General features: G+C 37.4%; 1 protein-coding gene across 8 annotated transcripts in view; it reads right to left on the reverse strand.

Annotated features, from left to right (window-relative positions):
- LOC140340461 (suppressor of cytokine signaling 3-like) overlaps nucleotides 1-17,976 on the reverse strand; it is a 143,166-nt gene that overhangs the window by 24,377 nt on the left and 100,813 nt on the right. The window contains exon 3 of one of the 8 annotated variants that reach the window (XM_072425683.1): nucleotides 12,447-12,714. The exons of 5 other annotated variants lie outside the window; for them this stretch is intronic. The gene's annotated coding sequence lies outside the window, so the exon portion shown is untranslated. Of the gene's footprint in view, nucleotides 1-10,731; nucleotides 12,340-12,385; nucleotides 12,715-17,976 lie in introns of those variants that run through there. 2 more of the 8 variants (XM_072425682.1, XM_072425684.1) reach the window with 2 other exon arrangements.

Genomic DNA, 17,976 nt, shown 5'->3' on the forward strand with positions numbered 1-17,976 from the left:
CACAAAAGAAGACCGTTTGGTATAGTGAAATTTCTGTCTTACTGTAAAATAAATACAGATATTTTAGTGCTTGATACCTTTTCTATTTACCAAAGAAGACCATTTGGTACAGTGAAATTTTTGTCCTACTGTAAAGTAAATACAGCTATTTTAGAGGTTGATACCTGTTCCTATTTACCAAAGAAGACATTTTGGTACAGTGAAATTTCTATCCTACATTAAAATAAATACAGATATTTTAGTGTTTGATACCTGTTCCTAATTACCAAAGAAGATACTTTGGTACAGTGAAATTTCTGTCCTACTGAAAAATAAATAAAGATTATTTTAGTGTTTGATACCTGTTCCTAATTTACAAAGAAGACTGTTTGGTACAGTGAAATTCCTGATCTACTGTTAAATAAATACAGATACTTTAGTGTTTGATAGCTGTTGCTTATTTACCAAAGAAGATCGCTTGGTGCAGTGAATACTTTGGTACAGTGAAATTTCTGTCCTACTATAAAATAAATATAGATTATTTTAGTGTTTGATATCTGTTCCTATTTACAAAAGAAAACTGTTTGGTACAGTGAAATTTCTTGCCTACTGTTAAATAAATACGGATAGTTCAGTGTTTGACACCTGATACTATTTACCAAAGAAGACTGTTTGGTAGAGTTAAATTTCTGTCCTACTTTAAAATAAATACAGATATTTTACTGTTTGATACCTGTTCCTATTTACCAAAGAAGACTGGTACAGAGAAATTTCTGTTCTACTGTAAAACAAATACAGATATTTTAGTGTTTGTTACCTGTTCCTAATTTTGAAGAAAACCGTTTGATACAGTGAAGTTTTTGTCCTTCAAAATTATTACAGATATTTTAGTGTTTCATACCTTCTCTTATTTACGAAAGAAGACTGTTTGGTACAGGTAAATTTCTGTATTACTTTAAAATAAATACAGATATTTTAGTGTTTGATACCTGTTCCTAATTACCAAGGAAGACCATTTGGTACAGTGAAATATCCGTCCAACTGTAAAATAAATACAGATATTTTAGTGTTTGATACCTGTTCCTATTTACCAAAGAAGACCGTTTGGTACAGTGAAATTTCTTGCTTACTTTAAAATTAATACACATAGTTTAGTGTTTGATACCTTTTTCTATTTACCAAAAAAAACATTTGGTACAGTGAAATTTCTGTCCTACTTTAAAATACATACAAATAGTTTGGTGCTTGATACCTTATCCAATTTACGAAAGAAGTCTGTTTTGTACAGTGAAATTTCTGTCCTACTGTAAAATAAATACAGATATTTTAGTGTTTGATACGTGTTCCTCTTTATGAAAGAATACCATTTAGTACAGTTAAATTTCTGTCCTACTGTAAAGGAAAAAAGTTATTTTAGTGTTTGATACCTGTTCCTATTTACCAAAGAAGACTGTTTGGTACAGTGAAATTTCTGTCCTACTGTAAAACAAATACAGATATTTTAGTGTTTGATATCTGTTCCCATTAAAGAAGAAGACCGTTTGGTACAGTGAAATTGTCTTACTGTAAACAAAATACAGATTTTTTAGTGTTTGATACCTGTTCCTATTTAACAAAGAGGAGCGTTTGGTACAGTTAAATTTCTGTCCTTCCATTTGTATTGCATTCAATACAAAATACCCGTATTGAATGCAATACATTGGATTTTTATGTTTAAAATCAGTACATTGTTTTCAAGAATATTTATTTTACAGTATATATAATAGTATGAGTATAATATGTATTTTTTTTATTAAATACATTTTTTTTGTAATAATTTTTTTTTAAATATATAGATTTTTTAATTTATTCAATTTATTGTTTTTAAATGATTTTGTGTTTCAAACTTTATTATACTCATACTATTATACTGTAAAATTAATTTTCATGAAAAACAATGTACCACTTTTAGACTTATAAAACCGGAAAGAAATGAATGGAGGTTAAAAGAAATACAGATTTTTTACTGTTTGAGACCAGTTCCTAATTACTAAAGAAGAGCATTTGCTGCAGTGAAATTTCTGTGCTACTGTAAAATAAAGATTATTTTAGTGTTTTATACCTGTTCCTAATTTACAAGGAAGACCGTTTAGTACAGTGAAATTTCTGCCCTACTGTTAAATAAATACAGATACTTTAGTGTTTGATAGCTGTTCCTATTTACCAAAGAATATGGTTTGGTGCAGTAAAATTTCTGTCCTACTTTAAAATAAATACAGATTATTTTAGTGTTTGATACCTGTTCTTATTTACAAAAGAAAACCGTTTGGTACAGTGAAAATCTTGGCCTACTGGTAAATACGGAAATTTCAGTGTTTGACACCTGTTTCTCTTTACAAAAGAAGACCGTCTGGTACAGTGAACTTTCTGTCCTACTTTAAAATAAATACAGATATTTTAGTGTTTGATACTTGTTCCTATTTATCAAAGAAGATCTTTTCATACAGTGAAATTTCTGGCATACTTTACAATAATTACAGATATTGTAGTGTTTGATAACTGTTCCTATTTATGAAACCAAAAAAACCAAAATGCATTGGGTCCTGGACTAGGGAGAAAAATGTCCATGTCCATGTCCAAACGGGGGATCTATATGCTACCGACATCATAACGTCTGGCATCACTGCATAATGGCCTGCCAGTAGGGGGCACCTCCCGTACCCTGTAGGTACATGGAAAAGGATTCAGAATGAATTGAAAACTCTTAATTATCTATTAGGGATAAGCGAGAATGCCTCTGGTACTGTGAGCATTTACCACATCTCACAGTGCCCAGGCTCAGCGTTGTATGAAGGTTCTCTGATGGTTTCATATAATGGCAATGTACTAAGACATCTTTTAAAGAGGGAGGCCTTCTGTGATATTTGGTAGGGGATTTACAAATTTAGTGTAATGCGCCTGGGCACACAAACCACAACCAACTCCAAGAATTCTTTGTCAAGCTTTATTGGTAGTCATAAAACAAGACAGGGTTAATCACAGATGATTAGTCCAAAGCGTGGCACAGAGGGGTAAAGCAGAGACAGATCAGGAACAATCTGAGGTCGGGGCAGGCAGCAGGCAAGAGTGGTCATAAACAATCCAAGGTCAGGGCAGGCGGAGTTCAAGCAGAGTCAGGTATCAGACAAGTTCACTATGGTAATGGCAAAACAGGTTAATATAAACCGACACAGAGAACTCACACAAGCACACTGTACTCACAGCGGCTTATAGCAGGCAATGGTGTTCAGGACAGGTTCTCGTTAAATGGCCAGAGTTCACTATGGTAATGGCAAAACAGGTTAATATAAACCGACACAGAGAATGCACCCAAGCACACTGTACTCACAGAGGCTTATAGCGGGCAATGGTGTTCAGGACAGGTTCTCGTTAAATGGCCATAGTGCCCAATGACCTTGCGCCACCTGGCGCCATTTGATTGGAGGGTAACTGAATCCCCTGTGGCCGATGTCCTGGCCCGCGGCCAGGCAGCCGAGTGCTACGCCCCCGGGGGGTACAGGAGGCACGCGTGGTAGTGCGCGCACCTCTTCCCACAGCACCCCTGGGATGTGCCCTACTTTGCACATCCACAGGAGTGCTGAGAACAGGACTTCTCCCCCTGCGGCTGTGATCCCCAGGGACGCCGCGGGCTCGCTGGACAGGTGTGTTTCTTACATTTAGATGTTTTTGGATCGCTCAAAAGAATTTCTCAGTGTTTCTTTAAAATTTGTTGTACTTCTATGTGTTGATTGTTATATGTTGTGATTACCCTTACTTTAGTTTCTGGTGGAGAAGGATTTTTCTGAACTAACAAAGAGTTGCGGTCTTGTCTTGTTTTTTGCTATAGCCTCTAATCAAGAGCTGCTTCTGTAGAGCTTGGAAATCTTTTTCAAAACCTAGCCAGTCAGTACAGTTTCTTCTTAGTCTGAGATACTGGCTGAATGAAATACAGAAAAGGGATGGGGGCTTTGCATGTGCAATATTGTATTGCCAGCAGTGTTGTGTCTGAATAAAGTGGTGTTTATATCCCCACTATCAGTGGTTTTAATCCAAATGTCTAGAAATTGTAATTGTTTCTTGTCATACAGTATGGTAAATTTTATCAATCAATCTCCCAAATAAATGTTGGCCTAGGATAAGTTGGTAAGTTAGTAGGATAGGCTGAATCTAGCACTGTACGGATGACTTTGAGACCCTTCTGGTGGGGGATACTGCTGTACAGCGCTTCAATGTCAATAGTCATGAGTATAACATTTAGAGGTAATTTGATTTGGGACACAAATCTAAGTAGATTCAAAGTGTACTTCAGATATGGTGAAAGGTTTTCAACCAGTGGTCGGAGGTAGGTATCCACTACCTCACTGGCGTTGGATGCAATGAATACCACACCTGATATATTAGGTCTTTTCCGGAGAACATTTAGGATTTTTCTGTATCTTGGGTAATTAATAAAATGTAGGTATTATAGGGTATTTGGTGTAAAGATAGTTCCGCATTAATATTACTCCTTGTACTAGTGCTTCATTGATACAGTTATAGTATTCATCATAAAATTGATTCATTATGTTGCCTGCAATAGGCTTGTTCCATTCAGCGTTAAATAATTAAGGCCAATTAATTAATTAATTAAGAATGGCCAAGCACATTTGTACAAACTGTTCTCTATTCATAACTACTATATTGTCTCCTTTATCTGATGGTTTTAATAACTATATCAGGACAAGATTTCAAATGATGAAGTGTCTTTCTAAGATCCGAGGGAAGGTTGTTCTCAATGTTAGTCACAGGGGTCTGTAAATTTTTTATATCATGGGTGACTCATTTCACGGAGGTGTGTATGTGAGGAAAAGAAAATAACGTTGGAAATAACATTGATTTTGAACGTCCAGATGGAATGGGTGTAGTTGTCATTTGGTTAGAAAACCATGGATTTGTTCACATGAATGTCACAGCAAATTAGTATAGAAAATTATGATCATCATTTTTTACAAAGTACACGATGGCACAGTAAGTATAAATAAACATATATATCAATGAAGAAACAATAGATACATCACCATCTAATGATTTTTTACATGATAGTTTTGGATTCTTTATGAAAATGGTTCCAAGGTATCATTAGTAAGAAAACTTACTGTGCAGATTTAGGTTTTGGAGGATTGAAAACTCATAAACTCATAAAAATATATATATATATATATATATATATATGGTATAAATAAAGTATTTAAAAGCCTATTCTTTTTTCTTTATTTTTATATTTGAATTATTATTAATAATGATCAACCAACACACCTGAAGGAGGGTGACTTGTTTTTTTTTAACTTCAAATAGACATTAGACATTTACCAAATCATTAGTCAGTGTAGAGCAACACATATAGATCTCTTTGATGGAAACAATTATATCTATTAGCACTTTTTATATACTTCAATATCATAAATTGCCATATACTTGCCAGACCACCTTTAAGTGTAATATCATAATACAAGAGATGGCTTCGTTTTTTAACCATCACTTCCTTTTATATACTTTTACTTAATAGCGTTTCAGCTTCCAAAGCATTTATGATAAAGGCTAGGTTAATATTTGTGTTAGCTTCTTACATTTATCCAGCTGAAGAAGTTGATGTCACTTATTCACTTATTCCCAAACAAGGATTAAGGTCACACTTTAGAAAGTAAAATAGCTGTAGATAAATGGAGCTAACAAAAACTAAGATAGTAGAGCTATCCATTAAACACAGATATAAAGATATATGTAAAGATGTTTGGAAAATGTAAATTGTTTGTTAGGCATACACTAGACTTTCCAGTGGATGAGAGCCAATATTTCAGCTTTTATTATGATAGAAAAATGAAAAATGATGAATTTGCCAGAATATCTGATAGGGAATATGAATAGATTATTAAAATGCTTTAAAAAAAACTCAGCCCTAGATCCAGAAAAGGCCTTTGACCACCTTAGCTTCCCTTTTATGTTCTCTATACTAAGCCACATTGGTTTATCAGGGCCTTTTCTTTAGGCAATTCACTCATTGTACTCCTCTCCCTCAGCCTCAGTTAAGCTCCCACATGCAACCTACAGAACCTTGCCAATTAAAAATGGGACTAGACAATGATGTCCCCTTTCCCCTCTACTCTTTACTCTTTCTATTGAACCTCTTGCAGCCTACGCCCCTTCTAATTCCAATATACAAGATGTACGGGTTAGGGGGAGATCCTTTAAAATTTCTCTATATGCAGATGATGTCCTCCTTAACCTTACCCAACCACCCACATCACTCCCTAACCTTGGGAAGGAATTACAAGTATACTGGGAGGTTTCAGGATATAAGAACAATTCTTAAAAGACAGAGGCACTACTTTATTTATGCCCTCTTTAAAGCTTGCCTCTCTTAAGGAGACGTACTCTTTTACGTGGAAGAAACACTCCTATAATCTACTATATACTAGGAATCTTCACAAATGGAGCGCCCACCCCCTGTCTCTTTTTGACAGAATAGCATCTGTAAAAATGATGCTTCTGCTGATACTCCTCTACTATTTTGAGACCATCCCTGCCCATATTATATGCAAACTTCAGATGGATTTCCTAAATTTTATTTGGTCTAACAAAAGGCACAGGGTGGCCAGGGATGTGGTGTGTACCCCAAGAGATATGGGGGGATTGGATCCTCCAGACTTGCAAAAATATTATTATGTGGCTCACTTGAGGTGCCTACCAGCATGGTCAGCTCTTCACTCATTTAGCATATAGAGAGGTATAGAAGAGAGATGGATTTCCCAGACTTACCCTAATGTTATGCTATGGAGTACTTCACTCCAACTAAATGACTATGACCTATTGTCCTCCATAGTTCTTTTTAAGCAAATCTGGAGGTTGTGCAAAACCAAATATACATTCACATCCACGTCCTCTGTGATGACATTCATTATTCTAAAACCCACAGATCCCAGATAGCCTCTCCTCGGCAATGTCAAAACCCTAAAAGGAGAGGGCGATATTCCACCTACAGCATATTCTGCATCCAGTAGATCGCCACCTGTTACTTTCCCAGAACTCCAAAAAAAATATGAGTTGCCTAAGAACTCTTTCTATGCCTACTTGCAGATCAGACACTATGTCCTGTCTCTTCGCCCCTCCTCTAAAGCAGGGGTGTCAAACTCCCCAATGTCCATTTTTTGGCCCTGTGAATGTATATAAAATATATATAGCCACAAGTATAGTGAGAATTAACTCAAACTATATTATGCTGTTTCAAAATGACTAAAGGTGCGTACACACTTCCAATTTTTATCGTTCCAATCGAACGACGAACGATCGATTGGGCAAAAAATCGTTCGTAAAAAAGTAACCAACGACGCCGACGAACGAGGAAAGTCGCTGGAAACGAACGACCGGACCGACGGATCGGATTGGACGACGATCGTTGAACATCGTTCGTGTGTACGGTCGTTCGTTGGTCGTCCATGGTCAGAGCATGCGTGATGAACGAACGTCCGTTCACTTTCCTGTCGTGCACATAGTTCCTCTATCGCTCAAACGATCGTATCTATTGTGTGTACAATATCTACGAACGATCGTGTCGTTACCTCTATGTGCAGGATCGGTGCTATACGATCGTTCATATATATCGTGCAGGAACGTTCGTCGTTCGTTTTCCAACGATAATAATTGGAAGTGTGTACGTAGCTTAACTCAGTTATTTGTGTTCTTTACTTTCTGTTCCCAGAGGCGTCTTGGCCTTGCACCTGGTCAAGTGAAACCAGCTGATAAGGAGACCATAGAAGCTGTGCAAGTGGAACCAGCAGATAAGGGGACCATGGAAACCGTAACCCCCCCCCAAGAAAAGTAATGCAAACAAATTATGCAACAGCAGCAAAACAAGTAAAACAGTAACTTGTTGTCTTCAGGCAAACTAAAGAAAAGACCAGCCCAGAATTGGATGACCGGTGACGCAAGGAACTGAAGAATAAAAAATAGACTCTTTGGTTAAAGTTTTCAGAAACTCTTTTAGACAGAGGAAAGGACAGTCCCAACCTCCATTGCCTTGTCTGTTGTGAGTTTCCCACGCGTGAATAAAACCTTGATTCTTTTACTATACCTCAGAAGTTGTTGTGAATAATTGTCAACTTACCATTGACAGTCCCCAAAGGAATCCTAAACATGAACTGCAGCTGGCCCGCCGCTGCATTGATGCCTATGCATGGACTGTTTTATAGACACAAATTATGCTGGGAACTTTAGTAGCGGCGCTATTTCAGTGAAGAGGGAGTTTCAGCGGCGGGCCACTCATGACATTTAGCTCAACATTGTCCGCGTCTGGTATTTCCAGCACTCCCCCTCAGCTGTACTTTTCCTTGCTACTCCAGGGCATGGACTTGAATGGTTGGATTTTCATAGAAGAATATTATTATTATTATTGTTAGCCTGTGCAAAAAGGTTACCCTTGAAATTTAATTCAGAAGGCTACAAATAAAGAAAGAGGCATAAGATTTTTTCTTAAATAAAATTAAAAAAAAAATGTTATGCCTCTTTCTACAATATAAGTTTGTTACAGATTGAATGTGAAGCAGAACTTCTTTGTTTCCATATAAAAAGGGTTTATATCCAATGGGAAAAAAACATTTCCTCAATTTTTTCAATAAATTTCAAGGTTGGCCCGCGACTTTGTCTTTGGCTCTCTGTGTATTTGAGTTTGGCACCCCTGCTCTAAAGGTTTGATTTCCTCTATATAAAAAAATCCTGCATTTAGCCAGCCGTCCTCCTTCAGCTAAATTCCCATACATGCTTACATATAGAATATTAGGATGCACAACAAATTACGAAACATGGTCAGAGATCTGGGAAGCAGCAACACAAAAGCTCTTTTTGCACACTTTATAAGGAAAATTTGTATAAAATTATTTTCCGTTGGCATGATACCCCAGAGGCACCGTCTATTCCCTAGTTCTGATCCCACATGTTGGCGTTGTGATGCACATACGAGAAGTTCCCTAGAATATACTTTCTGGTTTTGCCTCTTAATCCAGGGTTACTGAGATTAGGTGATTCAACCTATTCAAGAGGTTACTCATCACCAACTAACCCTGGATCAACTTTCCTATCTTCTGGGACTTCCTCTTACTGGCCTGCCTAACTGCACCCACAAATTAATCTCCTATATTTTATTTACAGCACAAACAGTCATTGCTAACAAATTGGAAATCCACCCTACCTCCCGCTATAGAAGATCTGCACAAATGCATTCAAGATGTTCGCCTAATGAAATACCTCACTGCTTTGTTAAACACTAAATTGGAAAAATTTTAGAAAATATGGGAAGACTGGATACCTACTTATCACATATGTAGATCTAAAATTGTGTACCTAGAAACCTTCTTGTTTCCTTTGGCTTTACCCCCTTTCCCCCCATCACCCAACTGTCACTTTCTGTTCCTGACTGTTTATGGTTATTGTTTTTGAAACTACTGATATTTCAACATTGTATTGATTACTCATATTGTTTTTCTGCCTTTATCCCCAATTGTATGTTCCTTGTTTGTGTTATTTTGTTTTATCTTTTTTCAAAAACTATTAATAGAAATTACAATTGAAAAAAAAAATGTTTTCAAAATACTATTGTTTTGACTTGCCTGCTTTTCCCACAATGACGAATGATGTAATGAAGCACAACAGCCATTAGACACAGCAACTTACCATCCCTGCGGGTATTATTTTTTATCCTGCTCACTTCTTATTGATGTTCACATGTCACATGTCATCATCATCTGTGGTCAATTACCCATGATTTGGGGTGGGTATTATAGGTTTATAACCCCCCACCTCAACCCCAAAAAAGTAGTTTTACTATTAAATTCATAGTAAAATCTGGTAATAAATATATATATATATATATATATATATATATATATATATATATATATATATTTATATATACACACACACACACACACACAACAGAACACATATTTTGGAATTTTATGAAAATATATAGAAGATGCATCAATATTATACTTTGTGGAGGCTAAAAAACAGACCACTCAATAAAAAGCCTAATGTGAAACCTGTATATCAAGTTTTTAATCTATATTGGATACCAGTAAATCCCAGTGGGGATTTAATAGGGTATTTATTTTGGGAAGGCAAACATCCTCATATACAATACGAGCTGTTATTCCTTCCCAAAATGTTGGGACGTTTGAGAATTCCAGATTTGTTTGCTTACTATGCAGTGACTCACCTGACCAAAGTGGTAGATTGGTGCTGCCATGATACCATAATACCTGTAAACAATAGATCTCCCTAGAACAACATCCTACTCTCTTTGCTGCCTTCCTCTTGAATTGCCTCTAATTGCAAACAGTCAAATATCCCTACCTGTTTTTCTCCAACTCGACTTTTTCTGCGTCACCTTTGCTGCTGGTAATTGGTCAACCCATATTCTCTCCATGGTTGGAGGACCTGGGACTGCATATCTTAATTTCCTGCAAGCTTTGTAATGCTCAACATTTTAATATTCAAGGGTGATGGCTCACAATAACGGAGTTGACCTCCCCCAGCCTCTTGTTTAACCTAACACATTGTAGGTGATTTCACGTAGTGCACTTTTTAAGGACTTTACCCCCTGCAGGGGGTATCTCTGCACTTCTGAAACCCTTTAAGTGATTATGTGCATACAGTATACTGGAGTGGCTTAGTACTTTTTAAAATATTCACTATATTTATTACCTCCTAGGAAGACTTTACACCCCTGTTTTTCAGGGCTTGGGAGCTGCATTAACACATAAGTCTTCAACATGCAGTGGATTTCAGGAACTAGGCTATACAAATCTGTCTAGGTAGTGTAAAACACCTGAATGTACACACAATCCTTTCCAACGAAAAAAGACCGCACAATGCTTGAACAAGCCATTCTGCATTATGGAGAGGGGAGAATGACGGAGCGGCACCCCACTGCGCTCTCTCCCCTTTACTCTCCTTATGATCGTTCCTTGTCCGTGGATCCACCAGGATGGTCATCCGGTCGACAGGTGAGCGCTGTACACACGCCAGATTCTCTGCTCAGCTCCAAGGCAATTATCAGACGAGAATCATCTGATATGTGTACGTAGCCTTATACCATTGTTTATGTCAGGGTGCCATGGGATGGTGGAGCCTCTATGTGATCAGCCCAGTAGGCAAAGTCATGCAAAGGGCACAGAGTCTAAGCAGCTGCCCGGTCTTCTCCAGAGCCTCTAGAGGTCAGGATGTTATGCTGCGGGCAGCTCCCTGGTTGCGGCCCCTGTGCACACAGAGGCAGGTGACTACTGACAGATAGGACTCAATCGAGGTGCTAGAACGTGAGACAGGAGTGTGGTCAAACAACCCAGAGGTCAGGGCAGGCGGCACACAGGAATAATCAAGGGTCAAAGCCAGACACACAACAGCTGGAACATGGGAACAGAGCCTAAGGAAACTCCTTGTTCAGGCAACTTCCTGTTTCCAGTCACTTCCTTTTATAGGAGAGGTTATGTGGCAAGTGGGAGTCAAATGACTAGCAAGTGATGAAACCCACCACCAGAGGGAGTGCTGGAGAAGAGGCAGCTCAAGTGGTGTTTGAATTTCTGCCAGCAGAGGGAGTGCTTCTGTGGAATACTCTGGTTCTTTGGGGTAAAGGGTCAGCTCTCAGAGGATCACATGGTTGAGACCAGGAAGTTACCAGAGGACAGGATTCCAGGACAGGGCTGCTTCTACGGCTGGCTGCAGAGGAATGTGAGGTTGGTGACACAGACAGCGGCACAGATCCCCTGGTTCTGCGTTTAATAGTCAGTTCAGTTACATGGACGTTTACAAGGTCAACAGATATTATTCTGTCTACAAAATATATTAACCCATGTAGTCACCCCAGATTTATGGCTGACTATGAAGTCTTTTTTTCTAGTAGTTCATTGGAGGATTCAGGATGTGTTGCTGCCTACAGGAGTTTTGGACACTGCAGTACAATAACAGAACTGACAAAATGGCTGGAACTAAATCTTTTATAGAGATATTTGTTTTGGAGAAAATTCCATTTCTTTGCTCTAATAAACTCATGGTCAGCATTTACTGTATGTTTTGGGTCATTGTCCCATCTGTATTGTGAACTGCTGCCCAATTAACCTGACTGAATTTGGCTAGATTTGAGCAGACAGCATGTCTCTGTATACCTTAGAATTCATCTGGCTGCTTCTGTCCTCTGTCACATCATCAATATCTAGTAACACTAGCTAGTAACACTAGTTATCCAGAGGTAAATCTCTGTTTCATCTGTCTAAAGAATGTTGTTCCAGAACTATGCCAGCTTTTTTGAATTTTAAAGTTCAATCTAGCCTTTCTATTCTTTAGGCTTACAATTGGTTCGCACCTTGTGGTGAATCCTCTGTATCCTTCTTCTTTATGATAGTTTTGGATATTGATATGCCTACCTCCTGGGGAATGTTCTTCACTTGGCTGGATATTGTGAAGAGGTTTTTCTTCCACCACTGTTGCCTTCTGTGGATGTCCATGCATTTTTGTGTTCACCAGTGCATTTTTTTCTCACAATATAACACATTTTTAACTCCGAATATTCTCCGAATATAACTCCGAATATTCTTGCAATTTCTCTGTTTTTCTTCTGTTTAGCCTAGGGATGGTCCCATTCCCCTGCATGGAGAGCTCCTTTGACCACATGTTGTAGGTTCACAGCAAAACCTTTCAAATGCAAACAACACACCTGAAGTCAATTCCAGAGCTTTTATCTGCCTAATTGATGATGAAATAACAAATGTTATACAGTGATATCTCGGCTAAAGAATGGCCCTGCTAACAATTTTTTCAGCTAACTTATTTGTTTTCACAGTTTAAGAGACTCGGCCAACGAATATGGACCCAGGGTAACGGAAAAAAACAAAAGCAGAAACAGGGATTCCCTGCTGCTGTGTGCAGGACAGTGGCTGGAGGAAGGGGGGGGGGGGGGGGGGGGGGGGGGGGGGGGGTTTGCATGACTTGCATAGGAAATCTTTGGCTAAACACAGCTAAGATTGAGCTCTTCTTCAACATCTTGTAACCCTTTACAAGACAAACTCTCCAGTTGCTTGTTTGCATATTCAGTTTGCATATCAAAGCACAGCTTGCTCTAGAAGTTAATGAATGTCTAGGCTCCACAAAGTTTTTGTTTGTAACTAACTCACTAAGGATTTTTTTACAGACGCTGCCTAATAATATGTTGAGACTGTTCCAATTGGGAAGCTGTTCATCTCAGCCTTTAGTGAGTTTATGACCTTTTATATTGTGCTTTTTACTATTTCTATGAAACTTATCTTTAAATTGTGGGCAGCATTGAGAACGAATTAAATGATTTTCTATAGAAACCTATGGGAAATCACTTTTCGGCTAACAAAGATTTTGGCTAACCATGTAAATCCAGAGTCCCTTTAAAAGCAGAGTAGTAGATATCAAGGAGCTGTAATTCCTAAAATCTTCCTCCAATTTGAATGTGGATACCCTCAAATTAAATCTGAGAATCTGCACTTTATATCCATCATATGGATATAATGAATATTATTATTTATTATCAATTACATATCCATATCCATTATTTACCGGTAGTTTGAATATGTATATATGAGTAAATAGGTAAAATAACAAAACTTGTGTGTGTATATCATTCATTTGGACATTTTAAGTTGCATTACGAAATTATTTTTTCTGATTTGTGTGTTTCTTCCTATTTGTTTTTTTAATAGGAAAATGCAAAAATTTTAGGTAGTGAAATTTGTTTTGATACCCACTGTAGAATGTATATTATATTATCTTCTGCACAGTTTAGGGAACATACATTTACTAATTGTGGGCAGCAAGAGGTTAAAAAAGTAATTACACAGACACTAAAGGCAGAACACAAACTACCTGTAGCGGAATAAAAAATACTAGACATAAAAGAATTTCAAGCAAAACCTGCATAATCAAAATGGTGAATTTTGCAATTTTTTTATTTTTTTTTACCTATAAAATCTCATTAGAAAAAAATCTTTTTTTGCCCAGTAGATGGTGTAGCTTCTGTATTGCACTTGAAGATCGGGTAACTGATGTTCCTGTGTTTGATATATTTATCTTCCTCTTTGCTCAAGGCTTCTTGTTTAACCCAATTTGTGTTTATTTTTTCTTGACCTATGGTATAGTTTTTATGCACAAAAAGGTAGTTTAACTTTGCAATTGTCCTTTATTTATTTTTTTGTGCAGTTAAACCCAATGTTTGATACATGCTACCCCCCTTGAGGTAGGCATTCCCTTGCTGGTTTTGTTAGAGAGGCACTCTACCCTGCCCTATTGCCACTCAAGCTTTTGGCCGTGCTTTCTTACTTCGTTTCCCCATCTAGGGAGTCCCTCCTTTCTTTTTTCTATTTTTCTGTCTCCCTACCTTTTGGTATCAGCCTCTCCTTTCCCTTGGCCTGCTAAGTAGTGGTTTGGAATGCCGTTGGCCTTAACTTTCCCATGAAAAGAAATAAAGTTCAATTATTTCCATTCTATGGGGATAGATAAGCCTTTTTTTCCACAACTTCCCACCCTAAATATATGCACTCCAGATATACTCAGGTGTACTTTGCTTCAGCTACTACCAAGCACAGTCCTAATTGCATTTCACAAACGTATACCATTTGTCTGTACCAGCCAATTAGCTGACCCTGATGGCAGGTAACTGCTTTTACAGGGTACCCTGCAAGATACTGAAGTTACTATTCTCTCTTATTATGCCCCCAACACCTCGTAGGCTCCCTTTTTGCAGCAATTGTTGAGGCAGTATGTAACAATATCAAAAGACATGCTATTTGTGGCAATGTAATTTTCACCCTTAATCCTAAACTTGATAAATGTTCCCACTGAACTGAAGTGCCTACTGTTGTTTGTGACTGTATCTTGACCCTGTACAATGATTTGGGCCTTGTGGACCTCAGGAGAGCGTGGCACTACACCTACTACTATCCCCTCAATATACTTATTTGCGCATTGACTAAATATGGGCACCCTTCAGTATCCTGGTCGGATCATGACCTGGATGTAATCATGTGCTGATCAGTTCTTAAACCACAGTCTAGTTCATGGACCAATAATAATTCTATATTATTTCACCTTGAAATTATGTACAAAAATCCAGCATATTTTGCTGGCTCCCCAAGTCTCTAAAGGCCTCTTTTGGTATTCCACAGATCCCCACTACTGAGAAAACTACAGGCCAATTGGCAAAACTTTGGCCACCAGAATCAATCATTTTTGAGCCACTTGTGACAATATTAAAATAGTTAGGTTTTTGTTTTAGCCACTAAACCATGGGGTTAGTACCTACTATTCCCCTACAGTTCCCCTTGCCCTGCATTCCTTTCCCTTCTCTTTGCTAGAGATACAGTTTTCTGATTTCCTTTTTCTGAGTTTTTTTTTCGTTTGCTATTAAAAATGGCAGGTTCTCACATATAATGTCATCCGCATTACAGCTAGATTGGTAGCTGATTGACATTTTAAGCAAAGTCTCTATATGCTACTGTTTTATCTAGGTATTTTCTTCAATGTTCCTCCTTTACTGTGCTATTAGTCTAATTTCTATTGTGTTTCTATGGTTCTTTGTTATTGCCACTGTCCGTATACTATAATATGTGTAAACATTGTAAAATCTTTAAAAAAAAATTCTTGAACAGAAAAATTTAATCTTGGTTTATAAAATACTCTTTTACTCACTGAATCTTCAATGAACTCAGGAAAAAGGATTTACTTTTGAGACACAAATCTGTGTCTATAGATGGGTGGATAACAAGAAAGACAAAACAAAAAGAATGTTTGATGCAATGACATCCTGTAATGACATCAACCTCAAAAATCCTGATACTATATACAGAGAGTCCACAAGTTATGGTCATCTGACACAGGGAGGGCTCCTACATATGTGTGCAGGACAGAGGCTTGATGGGGTAGAGGGGGGAGGGGGGCGGTTTGGATGACTTGCAGAAGAAGTCTTTTGGTTGTAACTTATTAATGACCAAGACAAACTCTGCAGTTTTTTCTTTTTGCATACCAAAGCACAGCTTGCTCCAGAAGTTAATGAATGTCTAGGCTCCACAAAGTTTTTATTTATTTGTGGTTAACTCACAGTGCATTTTTTTACAGTAACTGACACCATGCTGCCTAATAATATGTTGAGACAAACATCTGTCCTAAGTGCATTTATTCAAATAATGTGTCCGTTCCGACTTACATACAAATTCAACTTAGGAACAAACTTACAGTCCCTATCACTTATGTAACCTGGGGACTACCTGTACAAATGGCCAGGTATATGTTTTGAAGAACTGCAAAACTGACTTATAATGGCAAATTAACCACAAAGCATTTATTTCCTTGAAAGGCAAGTTAACAAAAAAAAGAGATTTTGAAGCACAGATTACATCTAAATAGTGAATATCTCTGTGATAAACCAGCTTAGGATATATTTATGGAAGTATCTTCCAGTAACCTCATTTAGAGGAAAGCAGATATCATCCTTCAGTAAGAAGGAAGGAATCAAAACAACCACCTTCTTTTATGCAAAACCAGGGTAACTTACTGTGCCTTTTTAAGTCTTTTTATAAGCTAGTCTGATAATTTTCAACAAGGAGTTAGTAAAGATATTTCACTAATGTTCTCAGAAGTACCCTGCTGTAGAAATACCCAAGTCCTGGACAGAAAGAAAGAACATAAATGGACTCCCAAAGAGTTTCACTATACAAATCTGGACTTCAAAATATCAACACTATCTACATGCCCACTCTGTAAAACAGTTTACTTCCTTCCATAGCATGGTTTGGTGATTGTGCTCTAGGTGGTCACATAGCCACTTAACAATAGCCCACAACCCAAGAAGCCCGTTGATTTTTTAAAACATCTTTACAATCAAAAATGTATAGCTTTTTATGGCTTAAAAAAGCCATAAAGAACAAGAAAAGGGCATTACAAAAATATAAAAACGAAGGATCACCTTCATCATTTAAAAACTATAAAAAATATAACAAAATATGTAATGAGATAAAATGTGTAAACCTCAAAATGAAAGACAGATTGCAAAGGAAAGTAAGGCAAACCCCAAAACATTTTTTAAATATAATAATAGCAAAAAGATAAGATCTGAGCATGTTGGCCTCTTAAAGGATGTCTCTGGATTGGTAACTGGGGACAAAAAAAGCGGATTTACTTACCACTTTTTTTTAGCTCTGTGTACACAAAGGAAAATGGCAGAGCTCAAGTTAAAATTCATAATAGCAATGTCACTGCCTTAAATGGTTCACAATGGCTCATAATTGATATGATTGAGAAACAGTTGGGCAAAATTAAGGTTGACAAAGCACCAGGACTTGATGGACTACATCCACGTGTCCTCAAAGAGCAGAGCTCAGGTATTTCAAAGCCATTATTTCACATTTTTAGAGGCATGGTATAGATTGGATTGGCATAAGGCCAATGTGGTTCCTATCTTCAAAAAGGGACCAAAGTCATTACCATGTGACTACAGACCGGTTAGTTTAATGGAAAGGTCCTAGAGAGTTTGATAAAGAACCACATAGAGGAGTTTCTGTTAGAAAATAATATTATAAGTGATAGTCAGCATGGCTTCAAGAAACACCAAAGCTGTCAAACAAATTTATTCTCTTTTTTGAGGAAGTAAGTAAACAGGTAGACAGTGGAATAGCAGTTGATATAGTGTACTTGGACTTTGCTAAAGCATTTGGCACAGTACCCCACAGTCGGTTAATATGCAAGTTAGAGTCAATAGATTTAGAAATGTCAATCTGCAATTGGATAGAAAACTGGCTTAAAGACGGCATCCAGAGAATAGTGAATAATGATTCATACTCTGGATGGTCTAAGGTTATTAGTTGTGTACCCCAGGGTTCAGTGTTGTGACCTTTAGTGTTTAACATCTTTATTAAGGAAGTATCATTTCTGTGTTTG

This window comes from Pyxicephalus adspersus, chromosome 11 (genome assembly GCF_032062135.1).
Source record: "Pyxicephalus adspersus chromosome 11, UCB_Pads_2.0, whole genome shotgun sequence".
NCBI classification, from domain to species: domain Eukaryota; kingdom Metazoa; phylum Chordata; class Amphibia; order Anura; family Pyxicephalidae; genus Pyxicephalus; species Pyxicephalus adspersus.